Source organism: Nuphar pumila, chromosome 5, assembly GCF_984573655.1.
Source record: "Nuphar pumila chromosome 5, dmNupPumi1.hap1.1, whole genome shotgun sequence".
Classification (NCBI taxonomy): domain Eukaryota; kingdom Viridiplantae; phylum Streptophyta; class Magnoliopsida; order Nymphaeales; family Nymphaeaceae; genus Nuphar; species Nuphar pumila.
Window position 1 is genome coordinate 5,001 of NC_143253.1, and position 22,857 is coordinate 27,857.

General features: G+C 30.5%; 1 protein-coding gene across 1 annotated transcript in view; it reads left to right on the top strand.

Moving 5' to 3' along the window:
* The window catches only part of LOC149836373 (zinc finger CCCH domain-containing protein 53-like), a 151,375-nt gene that overhangs the window by 1,348 nt on the left and 127,170 nt on the right, over positions 1-22,857 (top strand). Inside the window, exons 2-3 of the mRNA XM_090005295.1 lie at positions 225-456; positions 15,726-15,957. The gene's annotated coding sequence lies outside the window, so the exon portion shown is untranslated. The remainder of the gene's footprint in view (positions 1-224; positions 457-15,725; positions 15,958-22,857) is intronic.

Sequence of the window (22,857 nt, forward strand, 5' to 3'; positions counted from 1 at the left end):
TCCTAGCTAGCTCCATAAATATCTACTCAACTTATGTAGTCTATGACATTATTCTATATCTAATCAGTTTATGTAGTTGTATTGTTGAATACTTGCAATGCATTTGTAGGTCTTGAAAGTCATTGGGGTTGTTTATTCATCTTTTCGTTGATCAAGAGTATTTCACAGGTAATTGCATTTCAAGAATGAATCACACCCTAAACTGAGTGACCTTTTTCTTTCAGGCATGAACCGGAGGAATCTTTCTTGAATTGTTCATCCTAACAGTTCATTGAGTAAAGCAAACTGTGCCTGCGACACCCAAAAGTGCACGCATGCTGGTGGGAAACACAATGACCTTGATGATGTGGGCAAAGATGATATCATCATACATTCTTTGAGATTATTGGAAATTGGTCCTTTGGAGATTCTTTCAAGAAACAAACCATTGGATGAGCAATGGAACTACTTAAACAGGTTAGTAGGTATTGTTTAAGTTCACGTTTCTTGTGTTCACTGGTTATTGGTTTCATAATTGTGTTAAATACTATATAAGCTTATCAAGTGGTTTAAGATTTACTCTTAGTTTGAGGTAATTAGTTTGCCCATTCTTATTGTCTAACTGCTATTGCTGTAAAAGTAGGCCAGTACTTTCAAAATGGTTACAGGTTGTTAGATGTGTTAACATGAATCGTAGAGTTTATACTTGTTACTACTTACATGAACATGAGTACCGACAGTACCTTCAAAATGGTTACAGGTTGTTAGATGCGTTAACATGAATCATAGAGTTTATACTTGTTACAACTTACATGAATATGGGTACCGACAAGAATCACATTTTGAAAGAGCTTATATTGATTTCGTGGATGCATTAAATTGCTAGGTTTCAAAAAGTGCACTGAACACCAAATAGTTTCCTACTAAATTCCAATTGGCTTTCTGATAAAATGTTGCATCCATTTCCCTCTAATCTGGTATTTCTTTCTGGTGGAAATATATCTAGCTAATATATTAGGTTTTACAATGAAGAAGGTGGATTAGCTTATATATATATATAGGATTCTTAGGAATGCCCGTCCAGTCGGCTGCCCGGCCATTTCGGTCGGCGGCCGGTGTTTTTTTGGGGCGCCGACCACATAGATGTGGTCGAATGGCCCAAATCTGTGAATTAAAAAAAATCGTCGAAATCCGATGTTGGGAACCCAAAATACGCCCCCCTATTTTCGAAGGTGATAAAGGTGTTGAATTTCAATCTTTATAAAATTTGATCTAGAGGTCCGTTTTCAGCGATTTTTTTCCAAATCCATAGATTTGGATCTAATCTATCCATCCGTACCGTTGGATCTCAAAAAACCGGCAGGGCAGCTGGCGTCCAGCCCTTGGGCGGCAGAATCGAAGGCCTATATATATATATATATATATAGAGAGAGAGAGAGAGAGAGAGAGAGAGAGAGAGTGGTACTTCTCAATATATATATATATATATATATATACATACGTGATACCTATATACTTCTCAGTCCTGTGTGTGTACATATATATACATCACTGTCACCTATGTCACAGGGATTCGGCTAGCAGGGTGCCGCACCCGCGTCGACGCGACTCGACGCGGGTGCGGGTGCGACACCGGGTGCGGTCAACCCGATCCTGGGTGCGTTGATCGCACCCAGGATCATTTAGGTCCATTTTTTTTGGATTTTTTTTTAAAAAAAAAATTGCCCTATGAAATGGGTTGCGATTTTTTTTTTTAAAAATTCTGCTGACAGCAGCTGCTGCAGCTGACAACAACTGCTGCTCCTAATCCTTCTTTTTTCGTAAAGGATTTTCTCTCTCCATAATAAATGATAGACAGCAGCTGCTGCTCCTAATCCTTCTTTTTCGTAAAGGATTTTCTCTCTCCATAATAAATGATAATGATGGTGGTAGCCTTGCTGATCCTTCTTTTTCGTAAAGGATTTTCTCTCTCCATAATAAATGACAATGATGGTGGTAGCCTTGCTGGCTATTAGTATTCACTGTTCTCCTGACGAGATGGGTGCGTGCAGCTGTATATAAAATGAAATTTGAAAAAACCCGTGTCGAGTGAACCCCCCGACCCCCTTATATATATTACATTTTTGCCCCTGCCGCACCCGGGTTTTTTGGAAGTGCCGAATCCCCGCGCCCGTACCCGCACCCGCACCCGCACCCGCACCCGCACCCATGTGACATAGATTGTCACAGATATCAACAATATTTTCAAAATATCACGTTAAAAATGGTAAAAACAGGTAAAGCAAAAAAGAAGAAAAAGACGATATTTTCAAAATATCGTCATTTTGAAAATATCACGTTTTTATTGTGTGTTATTATTGTGATATTTTCGGTGAATTAAAAAAAATCCTTTTTTAATACATTTTGAACTTTTTTGGTTTCTTTTAACATTTTAATAACTATTTAAAATTTTTATCAATGTTTTTGTAAGAAAATTTGTAGAAACTCATACTTTTACAAAATTTCTATTATTATTTTTATATATTTTCTAATTTTTTGAATCCCTGATATTTTCCTGAGATTTTTCCGAGAAAAACAAACTTTCCGAATAATACCCGAGAAAAACCTTGCCGATAAAAACCCAAGAACGATATTTGTGACAATGTTATACATACACATATTTCTGAGTGTATTTTATGTGTGTGTGTCTATATATATATATATATACAGCTATTTCTTAGTGTATATACAAGTATTTGAACAACACAGACACAGACTTTGACAGACTTTACAAAATTTTTGCAAATATTGTAAACTATTTTATAAATTTCACAAACTTTAAAAATGATGTTATAATTTTGCAAATTTGTTCAATTTTATAAAATTTGAAAAAGTTTTTATATATTTCACAAATTTTATAAATTTTGAAAAAGTTTTATGCATTTTTTTACAAATTCTTTCTTGAGTTATTTTGAACATTTTTAAACCATTATAAACTTTTGCAAATACTGCTTTTGACAAACAATATAAAATTTTAAAACTTTTGATTGATTTTGCAAATTGTATGAATTTCACAAGTTTGCTAACTTTTGAAATCTTAAAAACATTTCAATTTTTGACAGATTTTTACTAATTTTACGCAATGTGTCATATTTTTGTTAGTTTCTTCTAAACTATTTCAAACTTTGGAAAAGTCACAACGTTCAAATTTCACAATTTTTAGAACTTCTGATCAATGTTACTAAGTTAACAAATTTCATGGCTAGTGACAAAGTTTTTATGTTTTACATTTTTTTACAAATTTTACAATTCTTTTGAGTTTTTGTAAACATTTCTTAGCTATTCAAACTTTTTGTAAACATTTTAAACTTTTTTCAAACTTTAGGAACAAATTACAAATTTGACAACTTTTGAAAAAAATTACAACCCTAAAATGTTTAAATTTTTGCATTACAACTCTTTACAAACTTTACAAATTTTGAATAACAAGTTTTGAAAATTTTACGAACTTTACATCATTTCACAAATTCTACAATTTTAAAACTTTGAAAAGAATTTGCAGATTCTATGAACTTCAGAAGTTTTGCAGCTTCTATGAAGTTCAGAAGTTTTAAAGCTTCTGATATTTCTTTTCATAAATTTTTTAAAGACTCCTTAGTGATCCCGGGCTCAGTGAGTCCTTATTTCCGTGATGAACTGTTGGCACCAGTCTTACATTTTTGTCTTAAAAGATCAAATTAGTGTCTTTTTCCTTCGAAGAACTCCAAATTAGGGAAATCCAAAGAAGCCCCCTTAGTGGATTTGTTTGTCTTTTGTTGCATTTTTTTCACGGCTCTTCCAAAGAACAAGGTTTTTTTGAATAAGCCAATACTAAAAGGATGAAATTTGTATATTTGCATAAATTTTATATATTTTTTAACTTTTGGCAAATTTTATAAAATTTACAAGTTTTGACAAATTTTACTAATGTCACAAGTTTTTTATGACTTTTTTAGAGCTTTTGCAAACATTACAGCCTTTCATGTACTTTATAAATTTCATAATTTTTTTTGAAAATTACTTTAGTTTCATAAATTTTCTAATTTTTAAAAAAGGTTGGTTCACTAATTTTGGTAATATCTTTAAATTGTTTAAAGTTCAAAATTTTGGAACTTAGAGCTTTTGACAAATTTTATTGGTTCAACAAGTTCCCCAAATTTTACAATTATTTACAAATTTTCAAAATTTTACAATATTTCAAAAAATTTAGCAAAATTTGATCTATTTTGCAATGTTACAAACTTTTTGAGGTTTTATGAACATTTCTTAATTATTTGACAGTTTTGCAAATTCTACAACATATTACAACCAACTTTTGATAAAGTGTTTGAAATTTTATAAATTTCAGAAATTGTTTAACTTTTGACATTTTTTGCAAATTTTACAAGTTTTTTGTGAGCTCTTTAGAGCTTGTGCAAACATTAAAACACATCACGAACTTTAAAAATTTCACAACTTTTTCAGAAATTATACTAATTTAATATATTTTCCAATGAAATATTTTATTTCACTGTTTCTGATAAATTATTTGAAAAAACTTTTGAGCACTATTTTGAAAATTTTCAAACTTTACAAACTTTACAAACTTTCACAAATATAAATTTGTTTCCAAATTTTGACCAATTTTTACACGTTTTAAGAAATTTACAAATTTAATAAGTTCTTTGTGAGCTTTCTAAACATTTCTAGTTTTTTTGAAACCTTTGAAAATTTTACCTTTCACAAACATTTACAGATTTTTTAAAACTTTTGATGAATTTTGCGAATTTGATGAATTTTATAAGTTTTACAACTTTTGATAACATTTAGAAATTTTGAAAACCTTTTAGGAAATTTTCAAAAACTCTTCACATAGTTTTGCAAGTTGTTGTGAACATGCATAAATTGTTTCTAACTTTTGCAAACTACCTACCTTTCACAAAGTTTATAAATTTTAAATCATTGAAGCAAATTTGCAAATTCTATGAATTTCACAAATTTTACAACTTTCAATTCAATATAAGTTTTAATTTTTTTTGGCTTTTGACAGTATTTAAAACCTTTACAAACTCCACTTATTTTAGAGCTTTTGGCAAATTTTATGATTATTTAGAAAATTTTCAAATTTTACGGTGTTTCAAAATTTTATAAATTTTGTAAATTTCACATATATTTTTTAAGCATTTGGAAACAATTTTTAAACTATTTCAAAGTTTTGATGAGTTTTTCTTTTCAATTGTGAATTGTCATATACATTAAAAAAATTTCTTCTATCATAATTTTATGGTTTTTGACAAATGTCACAATTATTTACAAATTTTCAACTTCTGAATAAATTTTCAAACATTTTGAAACTTTTGCAAATTTTACAAGTCACAAACTTTAACAAAAACTTTACGGATTTTAATACTTGATCATTTTTTTTCCGGAAGACTAAGCTGGTTCAAAAAAGTTGTTTCTTTAAGTTAAGTTGTTTCTTTGTACAGAACTTAAAGAATTTGTGGCTTACAACTTCTCTCTCTCTCTCTCTCTCTCTCTATTTTTGGGGAGAAAATAGTGAAGAAAGCAATTTTGTATTCCATTATCTGTAAATGATATCTTTCTCGGGGTTTTATGCGGCGGTGCAAGGGAAAGTGGACAGACTTTGCCCGTGGCTTGATCTACTTCCTGTTCTCTATTCAATAATAAACAAGTGATGAACAGAAGGGATGGGGCAGAAGAGAAGGCTGAGATTCCTTTCTTGGCAAATAGAAAATCCAACTAGAATTAGCCGAAAAGGCTCCTCAGTTCAATACATTTCCAGACTGGAAAGTACTCACTGAGAATCAGATTCAACCTATCCCTGCACACAGCAGGAGAGATCTTATTGGCCAGAGCAAGGTCTATAAATGATAATAATTAAATAATTCAATGATGTGTAACTAGTTAATCTTTATTGAAATTGTGATTATTTGACAAGTGAATGTCAATAGCATGGATTTTTTTGCAATATAATATTTCCAATTGTATAGAGATTTTTTGATGGGAACCTGTTATACTAATTTGTACAATGACAAGCGAGTTTATAGAAGAAACAATAGGATTTTTTTGAGTATTTTGAAATGTGTTTCTTTAATAAATTCAAGTATTTTGAAACGAGTTTCTGTAGCAGATCTACTTATTCTTTTGATTGAAAAGATAAGAGACATTTCATCATGAGTTTTTTAAACATTTACAAATATTCATCAATTTTTGACAACTTTAGAGATTATTTGAATTTCACAAAATCTTCATAAGCTTGGCTAACTTTCAACATTTAGGGAACTTCAAAAATTTTGAAATATCTTTGAAAAATTTTAAATTTTTGTTGAGGTTTTGTGAACAATTTTTAAACTCTTTCAAACTTTTGCAAATTTTACAATTTTTAGCGCACCAAATTTTCTCATATTTTACAAATGTTGACAAATTGTATAAGTTTCACAAATTTTAATGAGTTTTGTGAGCATTATTTAACATTTTTTTTTAAATTATTTCAAGCTTTTGCAAATTTTACAATCTTTAGCCCACAAAATCTTTTCACATGTTTTGCAAATTTTGACAAATTGTACAAATATCACAATTTTAATATGAGTTCTTGTAAAGATTTTTACATTGTTTCGAATTTTTATAAGCTTTGTAATCAAAGTTTGCAGGTGACAAATATTTATCAATTTTTGACATCTTTATACAAATTTCATAAACTTTTGTGAACACTGTGATCTTTTAAACTTTAGCCAACTTTTTAACATTTTATTTAAAATATTTTAGATTTTTGCCAACTTGTGAACGCTTCAGAAGCTTCAAAAATTTCATGAATTTCACAAATTTCACACCTTTTACAACTTCAAATTTTTTACAAGTATTTAGTGAACTATCGCAACAATTTTAGAAAATTTTGTCAATGTTTTGCAACCTTCATGAAGTTTCACAATTTTTTGCGAATTATTTACGAATTTCATTAAAATTTCTAGAAATTGGCACAATTTTTTGCAAGTTTTCAGAAGCTTATTCAAAAATTGAAAAAAACTTTATTAAAATCTACAAAATTTTATGAATATTTGCTAATTTTTTTTTGAAATTTTGACAATTGTTTGAAAAATTTATGCACTTTCTAAACCTTTCACAAAATTTGACAAACCTATTAAATTTCACTCATGTTTGCGTATTTCTATAAATTTTTGACAAATTGCAAAAGTTTTCGAAAATTTTGTCAATGTTTTGCAACCTTCAAGAAGCTCACAAGTTTTTGCGAACTATTTACGAATTTTATTAAAATTTCTAGAAATTGGCACAAATTTTTGCAAGCATTTGACAAACTTATTAAAAAATTGAAAAATCTTTGTTAAGATCTATAAGCTTACGGATATTTGAGAATTTTTCAGAAATTTTGTCAATTGTTTGAAAATTTTATGCACTTTCTAAAACTTTCACAAAATTTGACAAATCTATTAAATTTTGTGATGTTTTTGTAAAATTTTGACAATTTTTTGTTAATTTTTCTAGATTTTTGTAACCTTTTTATAGATTTTTTTATTTCGTAAATTTGTAAGAATAAATTTTCAAGTCTTGCAAATTTTTATGTATTAGTGTAAATGCCTTTCACAAACTTTCATTAAATTTTGTTGGTGTTTTACACAAACTTTTATGTACTTGTTATAAATCTTTGACAAGCTCTCACAAATTTTCATCAAGTTTTACGAACATTTAATGATCTTTTGCAATAGTTCTAGAAAAATTTGCCAACATTTCACAAACTTTTATATCTATACTTTGTGTAATTTTCTGAATACTTCTTATAAAACTTTCACAAACTTTTCCAAACCTTTATTAAGTTTCAGAAGATTTTGTCATTGTTTTGCAACCTTTATAAAGTAACACAATAACACAATTTTTTGCAATATTTTCGCAAAATTTTGTGAACTCTTACAAAATTTTGGTGTTCTGCAAATTCTTTTGTATTTTTTATAAATCGTTAACAAAATTTCACATGCTTTTACAAATTTCAGTTTCTAAAACTTCGTAAAATTTTCACAAACATCTGTCGACTTTTCTTCTATGATTTGTAAGTATTTTACGAAGCTTTACATAATTTTGAAAATGGTTTGCAATTTTTTTGTGCTTTTTATGAACTTTTTGTTAGATTTTAGAGATGCACCAGAACCAATCAACAGAGAAGAAGAAGAAGACGAAGAAGACACATAGATTGGTGCTGGCTGAACCTGTCACGTTTTCCAAAGAATAGACGTGACCTATTTCCTTCACTTTATATAGAGGTTACAATATTTTCAATGGACATAACTGTCCTATAATACAAAATAATAACAAATATGCCCTAATAAACACGCCCCATACAATCCAGTCAATGTTACAATTTATAGTTTGGATCTGGATCAGACCTTAATATGATTCAATCCATCATCACAACAGCTTTATACTTTCGTACAAACTTTCATAAACCTTGATTAAGGTCTACAAATTTTTTGTGAATATTCTCACAAATGAAGCTTGGTGAGCAAGAAATACCGATGGATGATTCTTTCAAATATTTGGGATCTATCATTCAAAAGTATGGAGAAATTGATGGAGATGTAAATCATAGGATAAAGGTTGGGTGGATGAAATGGAAGAGTGCCACTGGAGTGTTGTGCGATCGTAGAATGCCATTGCGGTTGAAGGGAAAGTTTTATAGGACGACTATTAGGCCCACTTTACTATATGGTACGGAATGTTGGGCTGCCAAGAGACATCATATTCAAAAAATGAGTGTAGCTGAGATGCGTATGCTGAGATGGATGTGTGGAAATACAATAAAAGATAAGATTCAGAACAAGGAGATACGTAAGAAGGTAGGCGTTGCACCCATTGAAAATAAGATGAGAGAGAATCGTTTACGGTGGTTTGGACATATTCGACGAAGGCCTAATGATGCTCCAGTTAGAAGGATGGAGAAATGGGAAAATATATTAGTTAAAAGAGGTCGGGGTAGGCATAGGAAGACATGGATGGAGGTGATAGGAAAGGATATGAATGCTTTGAACCTCACCGAGGACATGGCATTGGATAGAAATGAATGGAGGAGAAGGATTCATGTGGAAGACCCAGAATGATTTTCTTTGTTGGTTCATATCGCGGACCCCAATTGTTTTGGGATGAAGGCATAGTTGTTGTATTCTCACAAATTTTTGTCAATTATTTTGAAAATTTAATATACGTTTTATAAATGTTTCACATATTTTAACAAACTGTTAGGAACTTTTGCAATATTATTCAATTTTTTGACTTTGTGTGTTTTTTTTTTCAAATTTTACATACTTTTCATACATTTGTTCATTTTTGTAAAATTCTTAGAATTTTTTTTCATTAGTAAGTTTTTGCAAAATTTTTAGGCAACTTTCCTAATGTCTTGCAAATTTTTATGTAAATATCCTTTAAAAACTTTACAATCTTTAGAATTTTCATAACATTTTGCCAATGTTGTGCAAATTCTTATGTGCCTTTGATAAACCTTCTAGAAACACTTGCACAAACTTTAATAAGTTTCAAAATATTTTGCCAACTTTGAATAAACTAGAAAATCTTCCTAAAGTTTCATAAGTCTTTATGTACTTTTTGTAAACCTTTCACAAACCTTCCTAAAGTTTGTCAATTCTTTTTGAAGTTAAGCAAATCTTGCACAAAATTTATCAAATTTATATACTTGTTGATTTTTGATAAACTTTCACAACCTTTTATGAAGTTTCCCAAACATTTATGAACTTTTTCAAAAGTTTTAGACAATTTTTCCATCCTCCCACAAAATGGTATATCAATATTTTGTAAAATTTTAATGTACTTCTTCCAAGGCTTTCACAAGCTTTTTCAAGTATTTATTAAGTTTTAGAAAATTTGGTCAATGCTTTGCAATTTATTTGAAGTTTTACATAATTTTGCAAACTATTTCTAAATATCAATGAAAATTTTAAAAATTGTGCATAATTTTTACAGTTTTTCTTTTGTAAACTTTCATAAAACTTTTGCATACTCTTTCACAAAATTTTACAAAATTTGTGCATAACTTTTACAATTTTTTTTAATGCTTTGAAATTTTTTTTATTTTTTTATAAGCCTTTGACAAACATTCACATACCTTCATAAAGTTTCAGAAAGTTTGCCTTTGACAAACATTCACATGCCTTCATAAAGTTTCACAAACTTCCCCAAACTTTCCAAATCTTTATTAAAAAAATTTCAATTTTTTATCAATTGGAAACTTTTGCAGCATTTGACATTTTTTACAACATTTATCTACTTTTGAAAACTTCAGGCAGATTATTTGAATTTCACAATTTTTTCATAAACTTTTGTGAAGATTTGAAACTATTTCAAATTTCGTAAGCTTTTAGTGAGCCTTTGTGAACATTTTCGATATATTATTTTAAACTTTTGCAAACTTACAAATTTTACAAAATTTACAGTTTTTGACTAGTTTTACAAATTTAAAAAATCTTATCGATTTTTGAAATTTTACAGTGTTTCACAAATTTTAACGCATCTTAAAAGTTCCAAAAACTTTTGTGAACATTTTCAAATTGTTCCATACTTTTACAATCTTTACAAATTTTACAAGTTTTGTCAAATTTATGTTGTATTTTTATACGTTTGATTGAATTTTACAAATTTCACAATTTTTGTGAGCATTTATAAAGTTTTGTAAACTATATGATAAATTTGCAAACTTTACAACCAAATTTTACAACTTTTGAGAAATTTTATGAATTTTAGAGACTCTTAACTAGACTTTTGGAATGTTTATAGGCTATTTCAAAATTTTGTGAATTTTACCTTTCAAAACCTTACCATCTTTTATAGATTTACAATTTTTGACAAATTTCACAAAATTTTCTTGCACTTTTTAAATGTTTTTGAACTATTGCAAATTGTAAAAGTTTTGCAACTTTTGGTAAATTTTCACAACGTTTAGAACTGATGACAAAATTGTAATTACAACTTTTAACAAACTTTGACGTTCAAAATTTTATTATCAACTTTCAGGAACATTTTTAGAGTTTATGTTAGATTTTTTTTTGCCAATTCTGAACTTTCAACTTTTCACAATTTTTACAAGTTTTTGGGGGACTTTCTGAACATTTTTAAATTATGTTGATTTTTCGCAAACTTTAGAACCTTTAGCAAAATTCGAACTTTTTATTAATTTCATAAATATTGCATTTTTAGTAAACTTATTCAATTTTACATTTTTTGACAAATTTGACAATTTTCACTAATTTTTTGTGAGCTTTTGTAAAAAAATGTAAACTATTTTTAAACTTTTGGAAAACTTTGTAACCTTTCATTAACTTTATCAAAGTTTGCAATTCTAGACAAGATTTTTAACTTTTATCAACTTTTGACAAAATCTATAAACTGCACATTTTTATGAGCTTTTGGGAATATTATGAAGAATTTTCGCAAATTTACATTGTTAAGGTGGAAGATAAAGAAGTCAGAAAGAACCATTTTAACATCTTAGCAACAAAAAGTATAATAGTTTTGGTAACCGTTTTAGTGATGGGATGAATGTTATAATTATGTAAATGATATCTATTATTGTGATATTGAAAACTTTATTAAGGGTGTCTCAAGACGCCCCATCATGCAATCCCTTTTTCTATTGCACTCTTAGGGTGTGATGGAAATACAGGGGAAAAACACCCAAACTGAGATTAAGTGTCATAAAATCTGGTGTTTGTTTGGGCGTGTACGGAGGAGATTGAAATGGTATGATACAAATTTTGGTGCTATCTCTTTTGATGTTAGTGCTAGCAAGAAGATTTTTCAGTGCACCATCATTGGTTTCTACATGGAAAAATCAGAGTTTAAATGTAGTGCAATTATTTATTTATTAGTTGCTAGTTGTATAGTGGTCTTTATGTAGCTAATGATATTGATTGAAGAGGTTGTTCTTTTTAGTGTGTATTGCCCTCAACAAGAGAAATTGAGAAGACATGGGCAAATTTTTGAAACTTTCAGAAGTTCTATTTTGATAGTTTTGTGGTTCCACTAATTATTGATACTGAAATATTTTACATAATTCACAACGATGTTATAACCTTTTTCCTACATGATGTTAATAAACTGCAATTTTTATGGTCAAGAGACAAAAATAGAAAGTGATTAGGAAATCTGAGGACAAGAGTGCCTAATAAGTTAATTGATGTGAAGTAAAATGCACTGATTAAGATCTGTTAACTTCGTCTTGTAATGGTTTTCCTAGTGTTGTGCATGGTAATCATGAATTTTTCAAAGATTTCATTACTAATGTTACAAAATTTTCGGGGAACAAATTTTATAATTTTTGATGAGATTTTGTCGACTTTTATTATTTCATGAAACTTTAGTTTCATGATTCTAAATTTTTGTACTTTCGTACAAACTTTCATAAACCTTGATTAAGGTCTACAAATTTTTTGTGAATATTCTCACAAATGAAGCTTGGTGAGCAAGAAATACCGGTGGATGATTCTTTCAAATATTTGGGATCTATCATTCAAAAGTATGGAGAAATTGAAAGGTAAAACCCTAAACCCTAAACCCTAAACCCTAAACCCTAAACCCTAAACCCTAAACCCTAAACCCTAAACCCTAAACCCTAAAACCTAAAACCTAAAACCCTAAACCCTAAACCCTAAAACCCTAAACCCTAAAACCCTAAAACCCTAAAACCTAAACCCTAAAACCTAAACCCTAAACCCTAAACCCTAAACCCTAAACCCTAAACCCTAAACCCTAAACCCTAAACCCTAAACCCTAAACCCTAAACCCTAAACCCTAAACCCTAAACCCTAAACCCTAAAACCTAAAACCTAAAACCTAAACCCTAAACCCTAAAACCTAAAACCTAAAACCTAAAACCTAAACCCTAAACCCTAAACCCTAAAACCCTAAAACCCTAAAACCCTAAACCCTAAACCCTAAACCCTAAACCCTAAAACCTAAAACCTAAAACCTAAAACCTAAACCCTAAAACCTAAAACCTAAAACCTAAAACCTAAACCCTAAACCCTAAACCCTAAACCCTAAACCCTAAACCCTAAAACCCTAAAACCCTAAACCCTAAACCCTAAACCCTAAACCCTAAACCCTAAACCCTAAACCCTAAACCCTAAACCCTAAACCCTAAACCCTAAACCCTAAACCCTTTGAATTGGTATATTCAAGACATCTATGTATACTTTTTTAATCCAGAAAGATCCGAACTTAGGCATGAATTGGTATATTCAAGACCTCTATGTATACTTTTTTAATACGGAAAGATCCGAACTTAGGCATGATTTTTTCTGCTGTGACTTTAAATTTCATTTGAACCAATTTAGTAATATGAACAATTGTGAGATCCGACCCGTTTTACCTATGCCTGGGCCTTAGTCTGGCCCGACCCATTTACTAGCCTGTAAGGGCACGGAAGGTCCATCAAGCTCAAGCCGAAGCCCGCCCCGGCCCATTTATAAATGGGCTGGGCTAGGCCCGGGTCTAAACGGGCCACGAGCTGAACTCTTTGTCCGGTACCTGCCCAATTGGCTTAATTAAAATCATAATTAACTCATATTAAAATTTGATCTTTTTTTTGGCTCCATTTGAATGTTTCAATAGACAAGAAGATATTTGCTACCATATTAAGTTCAATTTCATTTTCATAAAAGATTTTTTTTGTCTTAGATCCATTTGAATCTATTTTTTTAATTTCATATATATAATCTTGATTCAACATATACCATTGTTGATTTCATCATACCAAAACAAGCCTACTTAAATGCACATCATAAATAATTATGACAAAAAAATATGAACAGATTATATCTGACGGTACATTTTTGAGAAAAAAAATATATGAAAAAAGAAGAAGAAAAAAGAAAAAAGAAAAAAGAAAAAAGAAAAAAGAAAAAAGAAAAAAGGAAACTAGATAAACTTAAAACTTAAAATACTTTTTACTAAATTTTTGGTTTACCTTTATACACGCCGCCCCGAAAGAAGCCCGTGACCCGGACCCGGCCCCGCCCGGCCCATATATATATATATATACCGGGCCGGGTTAGGCCCGCTTTTTTTCGAGTATAAGAGAAAAACTAAGGCCCATACGGGCCGAGTACTCGAAAGCACGGCCCAACTCTCTCTCTCTCTCTTTGAACACCGATCGATGGAGAAGAGGCGGGGGACGTCCAAAGGTTCCAATCACCTCTCTTGTATCATTACGATGGTGATGGCGGAAGGCCGAGGTCGGACAAGTGCGGCAGATGGCGAAGGCGTCGAGTCGGTGTTCGATCAAGCTCCGGCAGAGGTCGATGACGGCTCCCGAGGTAGAATGCGCATGCGGCACCCGGTCGAGGATCCCGGCGGTTAATGGATGGCGGAAGAAGACGATCTCAATGAGCATGGGTAAAACCACCCCGAGTTTCGGCGATGACTTGTGTTGAGAGCGACAGCGGGAGGTGCGTAGCGGCGGATCAAGGCGAGCTCACTTGGCTCTGATGCGACGATCTTCCGACAGGTATTAGGGTTTTCTCCCGAGAATTTGGGGTTCTCGTGTTATTTCCTTTCCTTTTTTGGTTCTTCTCTCGTCTGAAATTGATCACAGTGTCTTTTAGATGCGAGGTTTTGGATTCTTTGTAAACGGGTTCTCATTATCTTTCTTCCGATCTTTGGGTTTCTTGAAGATGATCATTCTTTCGGATCTTTGGGGTTTCTTGAAGATCATCTTTCTTCCGATCTTTGGGATTTTTTGAGTGTTGTTCATCATTCGATCTTGGCGATTGTTTATAAACTCGGGAAGATTTTTTACCGTACATAGAATTTGTCTCGTTTCTGATGGTTTTAGGGATTTGGATTATCGATCATTTTACAATGTTATAGAATTGGGCGAAATAGAAACTCTTATGTTATCAATGTCATAGACTTTGGCTCTTTTTAGAAAGCGTGTTGAAAATTGACTACTTGACTATTAGAAAGTTGCAGGAAGCAGAAGTTTTCACATGAAGCAAGTTTAGGTAGTCTTGGAGGGGTGACACGGATTGGAGGATGAAAGTCCAAATCTGAATCCAGAATTTGATGTTTCTGTTCTTGATTTGAATTAGATAAAATGTTTAGTTGGAAATTGATCCGTACGTAAACAGATCCTATGGGAGCGAGACTTTTAAGTTAGTTTCATACTTGCACCTGCCAATTGGGAACTAAGTATTTGTTTCATCCTTCAACTAGTCTAGTTTGTTAAAATAGCACGAGGCGATACCAAGAAAAGATTACCAGATTTTTTTTCCAATGCTATCGAAAGGAAACCCAGTCTTGACTCTTGAGCGGTAAAATCTCTTGGACAACCTTCCCAACCTCAAGAGATACACCATACTTGGCTTGCACAAGGAGTTGTCACCCATGAGAATCTAATTGCTACTGCCCGCCAAACAGCCACAAACCGCTCCCACTGCGCTAACCTCTTTGGGTATGAAGAGATGACCAGATTTAAATGTGATATTTGGATCCTAGCTAGCTCCATAAATATCTACTCAACTTATGTAGTCTATGACATTATTCTATATCTAATCAGTTTATGTAGTTGTATTGTTGAATACTTGCAATGCATTTGTAGGTCTTGAAAGTCATTGGGGTTGTTTATTCATCTTTTCGTTGATCAAGAGTATTTCACAGGTAATTGCATTTCAAGAATGAATCACACCCTAAACTGAGTGACCTTTTTCTTTCAGGCATGAACTGGAGGAATCTTTCTTGAATTGTTCATCCTAACAGTTCATTGAGTAAAGCAAACTGTGCCTGCGACACCCAAAAGTGCACGCATGCTGGTGGGAAACACAATGACCTTGATGATGTGGGCAAAGATGATATCATCATACATTCTTTGAGATTATTGGAAATTGGTCCTTTGGAGATTCTTTCAAGAAACAAACCATTGGATGAGCAATGGAACTACTTAAACAGGTTAGTAGGTATTGTTTAAGTTCACGTTTCTTGTGTTCACTGGTTATTGGTTTCATAATTGTGTTAAATACTATATAAGCTTATCAAGTGGTTTAAGATTTACTCTTAGTTTGAGGTAATTAGTTTGCCCATTCTTATTGTCTAACTGCTATTGCTGTAAAAGTAGGCCAGTACTTTCAAAATGGTTACAGGTTGTTAGATGTGTTAACATGAATCGTAGAGTTTATACTTGTTACTACTTACATGAACATGAGTACCGACAGTACCTTCAAAATGGTTACAGGTTGTTAGATGCGTTAACATGAATCATAGAGTTTATACTTGTTACAACTTACATGAATATGGGTACCGACAAGAATCACATTTTGAAAGAGCTTATATTGATTTCGTGGATGCATTAAATTGCTAGGTTTCAAAAAGTGCACTGAACACCAAATAGTTTCCTACTAAATTCCAATTGGCTTTCTGATAAAATGTTGCATCCATTTCCCTCTAATCTGGTATTTCTTTCTGGTGGAAATATATCTAGCTAATATATTAGGTTTTACAATGAAGAAGGTGGATTAGCTTATATATATATAGGATTCTTAGGAATGCCCGTCCAGTCGGCTGCCCGGCCATTTCGGTCGGCGGCCGGTGTTTTTTTGGGGCGCCGACCACATAGATGTGGTCGAATGGCCCAAATCTGTGAATTAAAAAAAATCGTCGAAATCCGATGTTGGGAACCCAAAATACGCCCCCCTATTTTCGAAGGTGATAAAGGTGTTGAATTTCAATCTTTATAAAATTTGATCTAGAGGTCCGTTTTCAGCGATTTTTTTCCAAATCCATAGATTTGGATCTAATCTATCCATCCGTACCGTTGGATCTCAAAAAACCGGCAGGGCAGCTGGCGTCCAGCCCTTGGGCGGCAGAATCGAAGGCCTATATATATATATATATATATATAGAGAGAGAGAGAGAGAGAGAGAGAGAGAGAGAGTGGTACTTCTCAATATATATATATATATATATACATACGTGATACCTATATACTTCTCAGTCCTGTGTGTGTACATATATATACATCACTGTCACCTATGTCACAGGGATTCGGCTAGCAGGGTGCCGCACCCGCGTCGACGCGACTCGACGCGGGTGCGGGTGCGACACCGGGTGCGGTCAACCCGATCCTGGGTGCGTTGATCGCACCCAGGATCATTTAGGTCCATTTTTTTTGGATTTTTTTTTAAAAAAAAAATTGCCCTATGAAATGGGTTGCGATTTTTTTTTTTAAAAATTCTGCTGACAGCAGCTGCTGCAGCTGACAACAACTGCTGCTCCTAATCCTTCTTTTTTCGTAAAGGATTTTCTCTCTCCATAATAAATGATAGACAGCAGCTGCTGCTCCTAATCCTTCTTTTTCGTAAAGGATTTTCTCTCTCCATAATAAATGATAATGATGGTGGTAGCCTTGCTGATCCTTCTTTTTCGTAAAGGATTTTCTCTCTCCATAATAAATGACAATGATGGTGGTAGCCTTGCTGGCTATTAGTATTCACTGTTCTCCTGACGAGATGGGTGCGTGCAGCTGTATATAAAATGAAATTTGAAAAAACCCGTGTCGAGTGAACCCCCCGACCCCCTTATATATATTACATTTTTGCCCCTGCCGCACCCGGGTTTTTTGGAAGTGCCGAATCCCCGCGCCCGTACCCGCACCCGCACCCGCACCCGCACCCGCACCCATGTGACATAGATTGTCACAGATATCAACAATATTTTCAAAATATCACGTTAAAAATGGTAAAAACAGGTAAAGCAAAAAAGAAGAAAAAGACGATATTTTCAAAATATCGTCATTTTGAAAATATCACGTTTTTATTGTGTGTTATTATTGTGATATTTTCGGTGAATTAAAAAAAATCCTTTTTTAATACATTTTGAACTTTTTTTGGTTTCTTTTAACATTTTAATAACTATTTAAAATTTTTATCAATGTTTTTGTAAGAAAATTTGTAGAAACTCATACTTTTACAAAATTTCTATTATTATTTTTATATATTTTCTAATTTTTTGAATCCCTGATATTTTCCTGAGATTTTTCCGAGAAAAACAAACTTTCCGAATAATACCCGAGAAAAACCTTGCCGATAAAAACCCAAGAACGATATTTGTGACAATGTTATACATACACATATTTCTGAGTGTATTTTATGTGTGTGTGTCTATATATATATATATATACAGCTATTTCTTAGTGTATATACAAGTATTTGAACAACACAGACACAGACTTTGACAGACTTTACAAAATTTTTGCAAATATTGTAAACTATTTTATAAATTTCACAAACTTTAAAAATGATGTTATAATTTTGCAAATTTGTTCAATTTTATAAAATTTGAAAAAGTTTTTATATATTTCACAAATTTTATAAATTTTGAAAAAGTTTTATGCATTTTTTTACAAATTCTTTCTTGAGTTATTTTGAACATTTTTAAACCATTATAAACTTTTGCAAATACTGCTTTTGACAAACAATATAAAATTTTAAAACTTTTGATTGATTTTGCAAATTGTATGAATTTCACAAGTTTGCTAACTTTTGAAATCTTAAAAACATTTCAATTTTTGACAGATTTTTACTAATTTTACGCAATGTGTCATATTTTTGTTAGTTTCTTCTAAACTATTTCAAACTTTGGAAAAGTCACAACGTTCAAATTTCACAATTTTTAGAACTTCTGATCAATGTTACTAAGTTAACAAATTTCATGGCTAGTGACAAAGTTTTTATGTTTTACATTTTTTTACAAATTTTACAATTCTTTTGAGTTTTTGTAAACATTTCTTAGCTATTCAAACTTTTTGTAAACATTTTAAACTTTTTTCAAACTTTAGGAACAAATTACAAATTTGACAACTTTTGAAAAAAATTACAACCCTAAAATGTTTAAATTTTTGCATTACAACTCTTTACAAACTTTACAAATTTTGAATAACAAGTTTTGAAAATTTTACGAACTTTACATCATTTCACAAATTCTACAATTTTAAAACTTTGAAAAGAATTTGCAGATTCTATGAACTTCAGAAGTTTTGCAGCTTCTATGAAGTTCAGAAGTTTTAAAGCTTCTGATATTTCTTTTCATAAATTTTTTAAAGACTCCTTAGTGATCCCGGGCTCAGTGAGTCCTTATTTCCGTGATGAACTGTTGGCACCAGTCTTACATTTTTGTCTTAAAAGATCAAATTAGTGTCTTTTTCCTTCGAAGAACTCCAAATTAGGGAAATCCAAAGAAGCCCCCTTAGTGGATTTGTTTGTCTTTTGTTGCATTTTTTTCACGGCTCTTCCAAAGAACAAGGTTTTTTTGAATAAGCCAATACTAAAAGGATGAAATTTGTATATTTGCATAAATTTTATATATTTTTTAACTTTTGGCAAATTTTATAAAATTTACAAGTTTTGACAAATTTTACTAATGTCACAAGTTTTTTATGACTTTTTTAGAGCTTTTGCAAACATTACAGCCTTTCATGTACTTTATAAATTTCATAATTTTTTTTGAAAATTACTTTAGTTTCATAAATTTTCTAATTTTTAAAAAAGGTTGGTTCACTAATTTTGGTAATATCTTTAAATTGTTTAAAGTTCAAAATTTTGGAACTTAGAGCTTTTGACAAATTTTATTGGTTCAACAAGTTCCCCAAATTTTACAATTATTTACAAATTTTCAAAATTTTACAATATTTCAAAAAATTTAGCAAAATTTGATCTATTTTGCAATGTTACAAACTTTTTGAGGTTTTATGAACATTTCTTAATTATTTGACAGTTTTGCAAATTCTACAACATATTACAACCAACTTTTGATAAAGTGTTTGAAATTTTATAAATTTCAGAAATTGTTTAACTTTTGACATTTTTTGCAAATTTTACAAGTTTTTTGTGAGCTCTTTAGAGCTTGTGCAAACATTAAAACACATCACGAACTTTAAAAATTTCACAACTTTTTCAGAAATTATACTAATTTAATATATTTTCCAATGAAATATTTTATTTCACTGTTTCTGATAAATTATTTGAAAAAACTTTTGAGCACTATTTTGAAAATTTTCAAACTTTACAAACTTTACAAACTTTCACAAATATAAATTTGTTTCCAAATTTTGACCAATTTTTACACGTTTTAAGAAATTTACAAATTTAATAAGTTCTTTGTGAGCTTTCTAAACATTTCTAGTTTTTTTGAAACCTTTGAAAATTTTACCTTTCACAAACATTTACAGATTTTTTAAAACTTTTGATGAATTTTGCGAATTTGATGAATTTTATAAGTTTTACAACTTTTGATAACATTTAGAAATTTTGAAAACCTTTTAGGAAATTTTCAAAAACTCTTCACATAGTTTTGCAAGTTGTTGTGAACATGCATAAATTGTTTCTAACTTTTGCAAACTACCTACCTTTCACAAAGTTTATAAATTTTAAATCATTGAAGCAAATTTGCAAATTCTATGAATTTCACAAATTTTACAACTTTCAATTCAATATAAGTTTTAATTTTTTTTGGCTTTTGACAGTATTTAAAACCTTTACAAACTCCACTTATTTTAGAGCTTTTGGCAAATTTTATGATTATTTAGAAAATTTTCAAATTTTACGGTGTTTCAAAATTTTATAAATTTTGTAAATTTCACATATATTTTTTAAGCATTTGGAAACAATTTTTAAACTATTTCAAAGTTTTGATGAGTTTTTCTTTTCAATTGTGAATTGTCATATACATTAAAAAAATTTCTTCTATCATAATTTTATGGTTTTTGACAAATGTCACAATTATTTACAAATTTTCAACTTCTGAATAAATTTTCAAACATTTTGAAACTTTTGCAAATTTTACAAGTCACAAACTTTAACAAAAACTTTACGGATTTTAATACTTGATCATTTTTTTTCCGGAAGACTAAGCTGGTTCAAAAAAGTTGTTTCTTTAAGTTAAGTTGTTTCTTTGTACAGAACTTAAAGAATTTGTGGCTTACAACTTCTCTCTCTCTCTCTCTCTCTCTATTTTTGGGGAGAAAATAGTGAAGAAAGCAATTTTGTATTCCATTATCTGTAAATGATATCTTTCTCGGGGTTTTATGCGGCGGTGCAAGGGAAAGTGGACAGACTTTGCCCGTGGCTTGATCTACTTCCTGTTCTCTATTCAATAATAAACAAGTGATGAACAGAAGGGATGGGGCAGAAGAGAAGGCTGAGATTCCTTTCTTGGCAAATAGAAAATCCAACTAGAATTAGCCGAAAAGGCTCCTCAGTTCAATACATTTCCAGACTGGAAAGTACTCACTGAGAATCAGATTCAACCTATCCCTGCACACAGCAGGAGAGATCTTATTGGCCAGAGCAAGGTCTATAAATGATAATAATTAAATAATTCAATGATGTGTAACTAGTTAATCTTTATTGAAATTGTGATTATTTGACAAGTGAATGTCAATAGCATGGATTTTTTTGCAATATAATATTTCCAATTGTATAGAGATTTTTTGATGGGAACCTGTTATACTAATTTGTACAATGACAAGCGAGTTTATAGAAGAAACAATAGGATTTTTTTGAGTATTTTGAAATGTGTTTCTTTAATAAATTCAAGTATTTTGAAACGAGTTTCTGTAGCAGATCTACTTATTCTTTTGATTGAAAAGATAAGAGACATTTCATCATGAGTTTTTTAAACATTTACAAATATTCATCAATTTTTGACAACTTTAGAGATTATTTGAATTTCACAAAATCTTCATAAGCTTGGCTAACTTTCAACATTTAGGGAACTTCAAAAATTTTGAAATATCTTTGAAAAATTTTAAATTTTTGTTGAGGTTTTGTGAACAATTTTTAAACTCTTTCAAACTTTTGCAAATTTTACAATTTTTAGCGCACCAAATTTTCTCATATTTTACAAATGTTGACAAATTGTATAAGTTTCACAAATTTTAATGAGTTTTGTGAGCATTATTTAACATTTTTTTTTAAATTATTTCAAGCTTTTGCAAATTTTACAATCTTTAGCCCACAAAATCTTTTCACATGTTTTGCAAATTTTGACAAATTGTACAAATATCACAATTTTAATATGAGTTCTTGTAAAGATTTTTACATTGTTTCGAATTTTTATAAGCTTTGTAATCAAAGTTTGCAGGTGACAAATATTTATCAATTTTTGACATCTTTATACAAATTTCATAAACTTTTGTGAACACTGTGATCTTTTAAACTTTAGCCAACTTTTTAACATTTTATTTAAAATATTTTAGATTTTTGCCAACTTGTGAACGCTTCAGAAGCTTCAAAAATTTCATGAATTTCACAAATTTCACACCTTTTACAACTTCAAATTTTTTACAAGTATTTAGTGAACTATCGCAACAATTTTAGAAAATTTTGTCAATGTTTTGCAACCTTCATGAAGTTTCACAATTTTTTGCGAATTATTTACGAATTTCATTAAAATTTCTAGAAATTGGCACAATTTTTTGCAAGTTTTCAGAAGCTTATTCAAAAATTGAAAAAAACTTTATTAAAATCTACAAAATTTTATGAATATTTGCTAATTTTTTTTTGAAATTTTGACAATTGTTTGAAAAATTTATGCACTTTCTAAACCTTTCACAAAATTTGACAAACCTATTAAATTTCACTCATGTTTGCGTATTTCTATAAATTTTTGACAAATTGCAAAAGTTTTCGAAAATTTTGTCAATGTTTTGCAACCTTCAAGAAGCTCACAAGTTTTTGCGAACTATTTACGAATTTTATTAAAATTTCTAGAAATTGGCACAAATTTTTGCAAGCATTTGACAAACTTATTAAAAAATTGAAAAATCTTTGTTAAGATCTATAAGCTTACGGATAT